The sequence below is a fragment of the Bidens hawaiensis genome, unplaced genomic scaffold (assembly GCF_021521415.1).
Source record: "Bidens hawaiensis isolate Kalapana, Puna unplaced genomic scaffold, B.hawaiensis_p1.1 tig00037175_1, whole genome shotgun sequence".
Taxonomy (NCBI): domain Eukaryota; kingdom Viridiplantae; phylum Streptophyta; class Magnoliopsida; order Asterales; family Asteraceae; genus Bidens; species Bidens hawaiensis.
Window position 1 is genome coordinate 48234 of NW_027505461.1, and position 11517 is coordinate 59750.

The window sequence follows — 11517 nt, forward strand, 5'->3', positions numbered from 1 at the left end:
CTAAAAGTTCAATCGCATTCTAAACACACACCAACCGCATTCCATATGCATATTATATGTCTAATAACTCTCAAGTCAAGTCAAATATCAATCATATAGAAAGGAAAATAACAAATATTTGAATAAAAAACTAAAAACTTCACCACACTTGTTAACCTCTTTCACCATCTTCAATCTTCATGCAAGGTGCCTAATAAAAAAAAACTTTTCAATATGTAAATATTATGGACACTAACTTGTGTAGCATACTTAATTATTAATCTAAAATCGATAATAACCTATTAAAATCAACCATCTCAATGCTTGCGAGCTTGTGAAAAAGCTAAACTAGCCCGAGCCTAAAAATAAGCTCGTTCTATAAACGAGCCCAAGTTTCATTGTCGAGCTCGAGCCGGCTAACAAGGCAAATATTTTTATTTTATATATATGTGTGTGTGTGTGTGTTCGTTAACCGATTTCGTTTAAATGGTTCCTATGTGAAAATCCCTAACCGGTTTCTCCAACACCGGTTTTGGTTCGGTTAACCGGTTAGCATTTGCACCTCGAGTTACAAACAAATCACATAAAACAAATTACCATTATTATTTCGTGAAGATGATACTTGGTTAACCGAAGAAATTGTACTCGGTATCTAAAACATAAAAATTAGAAAAAATGTTAATATATAGATATGTAACAATAAAAATAATAAACAATAATTTATGAATGTGAGTACCTTTATGTTCATATCGCTAAGAACCGAACACAAGTTTGCATTAGGAATATGTTCTTGAATAATGTTCAACATAACATTGACAACAGTCATTAGTTGATCATTTTTTTGTGATTTTGTTGAAGAATCACCTTGACTTTTTGCGGTCGGCATCCTTCCAACTAATCAAACGTGTCCCCTTTTCTCCGGGCCTTTTGAGTAGTCATCGTTTGAAAAATCACCTAGATCCCCGGTTGTGCTTGTAGAGTCACTTGCAATAGCTTTTAATGAAGCCTAAATACAAAATAATAAAGGTAAGTAATTTTGAAAAGACCGAAGCACACATAATGTTTATAAATTGATGGTTTTCCTAAGTTATTAGACTGATCACTTTTATACCTTCAAACTAGTAATGTATAATGTTAATAAATGAGCCCGAGCCCAAGGTTCACTTATCAATCTTGAGTCAGTTTGCGAGTTCAGCTCGGGCTCAGATCAGCTCGTTTCACCCCTGTTAGCAATCAAAATATATGTTTGTTTTTCAATAATCTTTTGGCTGCAAAAATAATATACTAATATTTCTTATGTTTTGCATTGTAGGACACTATGTTAGCTGCACAAGTTTAGTACATTGGTAAAAACTAGAAAAGATGTAACATTTCACTGACTTTCATAATGTAATGACATTAGTACCATTTATTTAGATTTTTTTATCAAATTTTCTGTTAATTTCTTTTTCATGATTAAAAGTATTTAACACAATTTTGGGATGTATAGAAATCGATAGCGATACCGAACTGAGAAATTCGATGTGGTATTTCGTATCCGACAGATTCGGTATCGGTACCAATTATCAAGCTCATCCCTACATAAATATACATTACCACAACTTTAGCGGCTTCCTTATCAACAATTGTTCCATCTTTACAAGTGTGAGTTTTATATATAGTTTTCCTCGTGTTGGGTGTACACCATTATTATTCATGGCATGCCATTGTGTTTGAAGTTTAGTTAGGAACAAGAAACAAAAAGAAGACAATAATTTAATTCAAAATAGCTAAAATAATACCTCTTCATGAATAATTCTAGCAAACGACTTTGTCCCGATAACATGAGGCTCCTTCATCTTTGAGCAGCTCGATCTTCTAGCTTCATATGTACTCTATGGTAAATAGTTAATTAATACACGATTAGATTTATTTAATCTAGTTCAATAATTATATATATATTGTATATCAAAGTTATAGATCATTGTTACTTGAAATTCCGGAGTGAATCAACGAGTAACAAGTTTTTTAAATTAAGTTGGATCCAATCTATTGTCAATCTTGATTTGTTGTGCCACAATTTCATCAACAGGTTTGCTTGAATCATATGCGAGTGTCTTCAATGAACCTTTCCACGTTCTCCATTTTTTCCCCATGCTATAAAAGATCCATTTATTAATCTCATCTGTTTCTTTTGGATAAATAACAAATTTGGACTACAAATAAAAACTATATATATTAGCATATACCTCTTACTTAATGAGTTACTACATATAAAGCTTGATAAAAGACTATACCTTAACTAGTGAATACATGTCTTCTTTCTTTTGCTCGGGAACCTTTCTCCAATCAAAATATTCTATCGATACATGACCGGACATCCTCACAAGTCTCCCAAGGTACTGAACAATTTCATTACCTTCATCCCCCATGGGTTTCCAAACTGGTTAAAGGTGACAACTATTCTTTGGCCACTATTCATTTTCCATGTTTGAGCCTTTTGGGTATAACCTCTTAACATTTTTCGGAGCACCTAAACAGGTTTTAATTAATAAAAAAATATGATACAGCCAAACAAAAATAACTGAACCGAATCAATCGTAAACTACTGTACACAGAATCTGGCATTCTTAACATTATTTTAACAATGAATAATTATTTATTCAAATTAATAGGAAACCCTCTCTCTAGATCAAATAGTACGAACATCACTAGGTTAACCGATACCTTGTTCATTCGTAGACCGACATTCTTCAGAATCTGATTGATCACCTTTCATTTCATTGGGATGATCGCCTTGCTCATTATCTGAATCTGAATCGGCTGAAGGAGAGTGAGAGTTCGAAGTTTCCGGTAGGCCAATATCCGGGGGTTGCTTTCCCTTAGTAATAGTACTTTTTTGAAATACGAGGCCCAAAACCCTATACGGGGCAGTGAGAGGAGCTGCTTCTATTTATACTTGCCCATCAGGACCCTTGCCCTATGTTAGCCAGTTTCAACTCTGGACCATAAACCCTCTATAACATCTTTAAAAGTTTTCATTTCAGTCTATTAATTGGAAGCGGGATTTTGATTCTTGAAAGCGAGTTAAGTGGCTCTGCTACAACATTTTCTTCAATAGTCTCTTCCAACTCGCTAGAAATTATATGTAGCCTATTGCGTTTACCCATACTATCCATTCAAAAAAGCATGCAATAAAAATATCATTACTATCATATTCATTATTAAACAGCGTGTTTGACCAAATCTCTATAAACAATAACCTAACAGCTCAATCATAAAGAAATCTCTATAAATGATAACCTAACAGCTCAATCATAAAGAAATCTCTATAAACGATAACCTAACAGTTCAATCATAATGAAATCTCTATAAATGATAACAGCTCAATCATAACGAAATCTCTAAAAACGATGACCTAACAGCTTAATCATAACGAAATCTCAATAAACGATAACCTAACAGCTCAATCATAAACAAATCTCTATAAACGATAACCTAACAGCTCAATCATAAACAAATATCTATAAACGATAACCTAACAGCTCAATCATAACGAAATCTCTATAAACGATAACCTAATAGCTCAATCATAACGAAATATCTATAAACGATAACCTAACAGCTCAATCATACACAAATATCTGTTACAGGTAAAGCTAATCACAATTAACCTAACTTTCTTCAATTATGAAAAAATAACCTAATAGCTCAGTCATACACAAATCACTATTAGAGTTAAATCGAACAGTTCAGAAACAAACAAATAGCAACAAATCGAGAAAATCATAAACAAAATCGAACATTCAGATGAGCAATTACCTGATGAGATAAGTGAATCTGGATAGCAATTATACCGGAGGTTTAGAAATCAGAGACGAAATTGAACATTCTGATGAGATAAGCTAATCTGATGAGATAATTGAATCTACATAGCGAAGGTTTAGAAATGATGAGTAGGCATTTAATTTTATTTCTTTACCTTTTATATTTTTTAGATACAATATATTGATGTTCACGTTTAATTTTAATTGGTGTCGCTTGGTTATGTTCTTTCATCTGTCCTAACGAATGAACACGTTCAGTGTCTTAATGAACGAACACGGACTGTAAAACCTTGCTCGTTTAATTACTCGTGTTCGATCGTTGTTCGGTTAAAGTTAAACAGACGGACATGAGCATGTCTCGTTCGAATTCGTTTAGAAGCCTATAAATGCTCGTGTTTGATCGTTTCTGTTCGGTTCGTTTACAAACCAACTGAATACTTGAGTAAATCTTGACTGGCATGTATAATAAACATTTCCAAATACCTAAAACATCACCAAGAACTCTTGTTAACGGCCCAGGTCCCGTAAAGGCTGTTTGCGGTTGCTGTTGGGGCCCGCATTGCTACCTCATCGGCTGTTGCATCTATATTGAAGCAGCAGCTAAAGTCTGCCATTCACATTAACTTGTGAGACAGTTTATTTCGTTAATTCGCAAACAGTTCATATGGCTTTAAATCTGCACATGATCAACACATGAACCGAACAGACTCTACCCGAAAGTCAGAACCGAACCTACCCTACCCGAAAGTCAGAACCAAAACCGAACCGAATGCATTCGGTCGGGTCGGATTCGGTCGGGTTTGGTTCGGTTTTCGGATTTTTTCTTTCATGCGCATCCCTAAGAACCGAACCGACCCGAAAACTGAAACTACAATAAATTTGAGAAAAATGTCAAATGAAGCAATCAAATCAAATTAGTTTGACAAATCTAGATTGGGACTTATAGCACAAGAAGAAATAATTAAAAACACTACTAAAAGGTATGGTATTTTTTATGGTAATGGCATCACAAAGCTAAACTTTTATGCAACCTTTTTTTTAAGATTAATTAATTAATTAACTCAGATTCCTATATACATAAAGTATGTATACAACAAATTTATTTATTTTTTAAAAAGCAAGATTTTTAGAATATACGTTAGATTTTTAGTGGCATACACAAAATACCACTAAGATCATAAATTTGTCGCACTAAAACTATGTGCCACTAAAAATGCGTGCTAAGCAAAGATGGCATACACAAAGTGCCATTAAAAACCTAAATTAGTGACACAAAAGCAAAATGTCATTGAAAACGTGTGACTCTAGATTTTTAGTGGCATACGCAAAGTGCCACTAAAAATCATAAATTAGTGGCACTAAAACTAAGTACCACTAAAAATGTGTTATAAGCAAATATGCAAAGTGCCATTAAAACCTAAATTAGTAACACAAAAGCTAAATGCCATTGAAAACGTGTGACACTAGATTTTTAGTGGCACACTGTCATAAAGTGGTACTAAAACTAAGTTCCACTAAAAATGTGTTATAAGCAAAGATGGCATACGCAAAGTGCAATTAAAAACCTAAATTAGTGACACAAAAGCTAAATGCCATTGAAAACCTGTGACAATAGATTTTAGTGGCATACGCAAAGTGCCACTAAAATCATAAATAGTGACACTAATACTAAGTGCCACTAAAAATGTATTGTAAGCAAACAAAGTGCCACTAAAAACCTAAATTAGTGACACAAAAGCTAAATGTCATTAAAAACGTGTCCCACTGAATGGCTTTTTTTTGTAGTAACCCTATCCATATCATACTTCTAGATTGATAAAACCCTCAACGAACGGGGGTCTGGGACAGAACCCTGGCAGCGGGGTTATAGGGGCGGCAGCCCCTAGCGGGGTCGAAAGGGCAGAGCCCCTGACTAGGGTTAATCATAAAATTTTATTTTCAATAACAGTCATTTACTAAAAGTTCATCAGAAAATTCTAAGTCTTGATTAATCTAATCGAACTCTTAGTTCTAATCGAATGACCATTTCTAATCGAATGAGCCTTCTATTCGAATGGCAGATTCTATTCGAATGGACCTTCTATTCGAATGACAGATCCTATTCGAATGGACCTTCTATTCGAATGAAACATCAATTCGAATCAAACTCCCATTCAAATAGACCCTCCATTTGAATCAACCCTCTATTCGAATGAACCCTTCATTCGAATCAACCTCTATTCCCTTCATTCGAATCAACCTCTATTCGAATGAACCCACCCTCTGTTGGAATTAGACATTCTATTCGAATGGACCCTTTTGTTCGATTCAAATAGTATCTACACTTTTTTCCTTCTTTCATTGCTTTTCTAATCGAATGCTTTCCATTCGAATGCTTGCTTTTCATTCGAATATACCAACTATAAGGTATTAACACCTTTATCATCATTATTATCTCATATATTAACACCCGTTATCATTTTTCAGTTTTGTATCATCGTCTAAACGTTTTCATTTCTATCTTAGACCAAGTTCTAGCTTACTTTGCAATAAAGTTTAAACCTTTATTAATTTCAAACTCGTTTACGCTAGATCTAGGGTTATTACATGAACTGTAGATACTAACGAGTCCATTAAGTTCACTTTTTTTACATTTTTATGGTATAAAAATACCCGATTTGCCTTAGTACCAAGTATTAGGACATACTGTTCTTAACAACTAAACCTTTATACATAAAACGTACCTCTTGACGTATTTTAAGCTACGGGTTAGCTTCTCATATAGCTATGGACTTGTTTCTTGCTTGATAATCAAATATCTAATAGGATATAAGCTTGGTTTGGATGTTGGATCTCGGTCGTGATATTATGGAATGTTTGTGTTTGTTTTTGAGTGTGTTATGGAGGCTAGAAGATAAGAATGAGGGTTTTTTGGGTTTTAGGGAGGTTTAAGGGGTTTATATACCCTTAAGCCCATGGACCTAAGGCTCATCACCATCCCTTATTCCATATTTCTTTGTCCAAGCTCACACTTTATTATCTTAACTAAATATAAACACACCCTTAAGTAAACGAAACTGCTTTTATTTTTTATTATCAAAAGTAGGATGTTAAAAAGATACACCAAGTGTCGAGTTTGACGATAAGCCGGGGAACTGCAACTCTTGTGATGCGTTGGATAATATAAACTTTAAAATAGATACCAAGTACCGAGCTTGATGATAAGTCGGGGAACCGCCATTCTTGTAAGGGCTTGGTTAAAAAACATAAACCCTAATATAAACATGGACCAAATTGAGTATTAGTAGTAATTAATCATCTTTAAGATGGTAATGTTAACAATGATGTGTAAACAGATTGTTGATGTTAATCCACTAAAACTGGTTAATTGCTTGTCAAGTGATTGTGCAACATAATCTACTTTAAACAACTCTTGGGTGTTACAAACTTCTATACCGATCCAAGAGTTGTGTGGGTTAATACTTGTTAATTTAAAGTTGATCCTTTACAACTTAACTAATCTCAACTGGTATTTTGAGCATATATAATACAAAGGTTATTTTCACTAGAATATCAAGGACAATTCACTTAGTAAATTAAGTAAATGTCTCATCTTGAAAGTAAGTTATCTTATACATACTTTATATAAGCCACTTGCTTACATAAAATGATGTATTTAGTAGAGATCATGAAGTTATGCATATCTCTTTCTTTAATTATCATGGAATCACATGACTTTGAAATAAGATGTTATTCTCACATTTAATTACGAAAGTAAGTTTATATCACATCTTTACCAATTAATTGTTAAACCAAGTTAAGAGGAGTTTTAACCAAGACAATACAATTTTATGCTTGATCATCTCTATAAAAATATAAAAAACCCAAAAAAATATCATTTTTTATTTGTGTATTTAAATTTATTTTAAAATTACTTGTTAAACAAAAACGATTATGATGTTCACTTTCGGTTAAAATAAATAAAACGATTTAGTAGTAAAAATCAAACAAGTGTACCTGTGGATCAATACTCGGTTCTTACCTATACTATACTGCATATACGATAAGTACACTTGTCTATTTGTGTGTGGTCTAGTTAAGATAAACATTATTTTTTTTATAAATTTAAAACTAGACTTTGTGTGAAACATAACATTTAGATAAACTAACACTTTTTCTACTACTACACACGCAGCATCAATGGTGGTGGAGATAACAAGTGGAAAATGAGAGTTTTTGGAGACACGTCGTTGAAGCTATCCATCGTACTCCTACAACATGGCAACTACCTTATAATAAAAGGCTTAATGGAACTTGGGGACGTATACAAAAATCGACAACTTTCTTATTGCATCTCATATATCTTTGACAAAAGAGATTAGAGGTGTTGTCGGGAACGGGCATAAGGTTCGGTTTTTATAGGATGTATGGTTACAGCGAAAACCTTTAAAGAATCAGTGTCCTAACTTGTTCGTGTTGAAAGTCTCTAAAGGTTGTATAGTAGCCGACATGTCTAAAGAAAGGGATGGAACCCTGTTGTTAAAGTGGAATTGGAGGAATTTTTCGGCGGATGGGGTTGTTGTCAACGAGCTCATGGGGTTGTTTGAAAAATTGTTTTACTTCAGATCAAATGAGGAGAAGACAAGTGGGGGTGGGTTGGTAACGTGTCTGAGTTATTTTCGGTTGCATCTTTGAAAAAGCTTTTATATAAAATCACTCATCTTCCCTCCAAAAACATCTTAGAGTGAAATTCTTGGGCTCCTTTAAAGGTGAATATGTCAGGTGCAGGCTCTCCAAGATCTGTTACCGACGACCGACAATTTAATAAGAAGGAAAATCCTCTCCGGACAAGGTACGTGTAATTGTTGTATGGTGTGCGGATAGTCTATTGATCACATGTTCACTTCGTGTTTTGTTACCTCAGTCATGTGACAAAGCATTAGCTCGTGGTGTGACATTCCTCTCATTTTCGTCTTCTCAATTCATGATATCTTTTTACGTCTATAAACATGTTCCAAAAATCGAGAAGAAAATAAAGATTGTCCAATCCATCATTATGGTTGCGTGTTGGTGCATTTGAAAGGCCCAGAAAGATTGGGTCTTTACTAACAAACCTACAAAGATCCAAAGTATTCTTGGTGATATAAAAGTCATTATCTTTTTATGGATTATGAATAGGTCTAAATGTATGTAAATAGATTAGAAAGAATGAAAGTTGCATGTAATGTAATTTTAGTCTTTTAGGTGTATCCCATCCTGCTAGCTTTTTGTTAGCGGGGTTGGTAGTTTGCGTGTTCAATAGAAAGTTGATTTTCAAAATATATAAACGGGTAAGTGGGTAAATGTTATTAGGTAATCATGTATTATAAAAATTCTTAAACCATCCTAAATTCATGGGAATGTTCAACACTAATCTCAAACTCGTTCCAAACCCAAATAAACAGATATTACTTGTCCCAATTTTATGTCTGATTTCAAGTTTTTTCATCGTGTTAAGGAATATACTACGTGTAAGGAAACCAACAACTATAAGAATTTTAGTCTTAGTTTGGTTACATTTTAATATTTGGTGGTACAAATTAACCGCCACAAGAAAGGAAAAAAACAATTAAAAATTTACTAATAAGAAAAGTAAATTTGGTTGATCCACATTTGGTTGGTGTATAAGTTTCTTTAATTTCCGTACTACACTTGTACTCTTTTATGCTCCCCACTTATTCTTTTATTATTATCTTCGTTGATAAATAATTTTTTTTAAAAAACCCTTAAATTAAAAAGAAAAAAGGGAAAGGATAATTACGAAGGAATAGTTATCGGTTCAGTGAATCTATCCACATTGGATGTCATGCCAGAGATTTTGTCAATATGTAGGCAGTTGCTATGACTAAACACAACTTTTATGCAATAAATTAGCCTAAATATACAATATGAGTATATTGTTTCTATCTCACTTTTAATCTGTTCACTATAACTTTGATTTTAATTTAAATACTAGTAAACCAATCACTTGGACTAGTTCCAAAAGCCTGATTCTCACTCACAACTTGTTCGAAGAAAAAAAAAACATGTTCGGTTGATCGAGCTGAGCACAAGTCAATATAAGTTGACTCATTCACTAGCTTTACATCAAAACCCAAGTTTTAGTATATAAATTACTAGTTTGAGATCCGTGTATTACACGGCTAATTGATGAAAATTTTAAAATGAAAAATTATAATTTGCCTCCCTGTGCTTTAGTGGCACGCAACACGTAAAATCGGACTGGAACCTGTAAAGTGCTCCGAAGCATAGGGAAACAAATCATAATTTACCCATTTTAAAATTTAAACATTAAGAAATATACAGTCAACAACGAAATTATTATATATTGTTAATACAATTACAATTTACAATAAATTTACAGTAATTACCAAAGAAACGTTAAGCAAATATTTTACAAATAAGAAAATTACCTTGTACACTACATTTGTAGTTGTATTGATTAGATTACCTTGTTTATCAAGAATCAAAATCTTTAACATATGCTTGCTTGTAACTCTTGACAAGGTGACATATAGATGTCCATGTGAGAACAAAAGTTCTTTCAAGTAAAAACATATATGTTGAGTCTTTTTTTTATTGAATTGGGTACTTTTAATAATATTATACTAACGGAATTTTAATACAGAGTATCATTATGTAACATAATACTTACAAACAATGGTGTTCGTTTTAGTAACCTTGCCAATAAGTGCATCGATGTTGTGAAATTTGAATCCGTATAAATCACCACCAAATTCTTCATAGGGTGTAATTGTTGACTTCAGAAAGAGTGACTTTTTTTCCTCATCCACATGCTTGTATGTAGGACTGCAGTCACCTGTATAAATATTCTTTAAAATGTAACACGTATTTTCAGATATATATCTCTCAAATCTGTATATAATTTTTTTTGTAATATGCTCCCATCGATTATGTTTCCCTGACACATAACATATCATACCTATTGATCAATTAATATCATGCCCTTTGAGGTTATTTGCTCATGTTTATCCCAAACATGATTATCTCAAAACCGGATTACACGAACTTTGATGATAGAGTCATCCTTAGAGTTCGTAGAACTTGGAAGTTGTTTGAGCTTTTGATGTCACCAACTGACTTGTATTGAAATATTTCAAATTTTTTAATTTAATACAATTTAAAGTCATATAATCAAGGAGTATATGAAATAGTAAAAGTATTAGATAAGGAATGCAATTTGTAGGAATGTGAAAAAGACATACTAACATGTTTGCCATAGTTATGAATATGTTGTACTGTATGAGTTAGCAAAGTACTACATGATGTGTCTTATATATGGTACTTGAAAATATTAGATTAAAAATGTTTTAAACTTTACATACTAATCCCGTGTGATTAGTGATTATTTTAAAAAGAAGTCGCGATATTTAATTAAGTTGATATATCATCTCTATAATTATTTGAAACAATTATAAATCATGATTGCAGCTTTCAAAATAATGAAAGAAATCAGATCACAGGAAACAATAATGATAAATGAGTTGACCAGATTAAATAAAAAAACCGTAATTATGGATTATCATATTAGACCCTAGTTTCTTCCTTAAAAACATCTACTTAAAATAATCTATTAATTTATATTTAGGGAAGATTGAAAAATCAAATCACTCACATTTATATTAGTTAAAAGTGTCAAATAATGAATCTTTATAATTTGGTACACATCCCGTGTGATTAGATAATTTCGTTT

At 32.7% G+C, this 11517-nt stretch overlaps 1 long non-coding RNA gene across 1 annotated transcript; it reads right to left on the reverse strand.

Annotated features, from left to right (window-relative positions):
* LOC143613338 (uncharacterized) lies at window positions 1-786 on the reverse strand. Its single transcript, XR_013150098.1, has 3 exons — window positions 716-786; window positions 577-631; window positions 1-190 (listed from the first exon to the last, which is right to left on the reverse strand). It is a non-coding gene; the product is annotated as an uncharacterized LOC143613338 (long non-coding RNA).
* Between the last annotated feature and the right edge of the window lie 10731 nt (window positions 787-11517).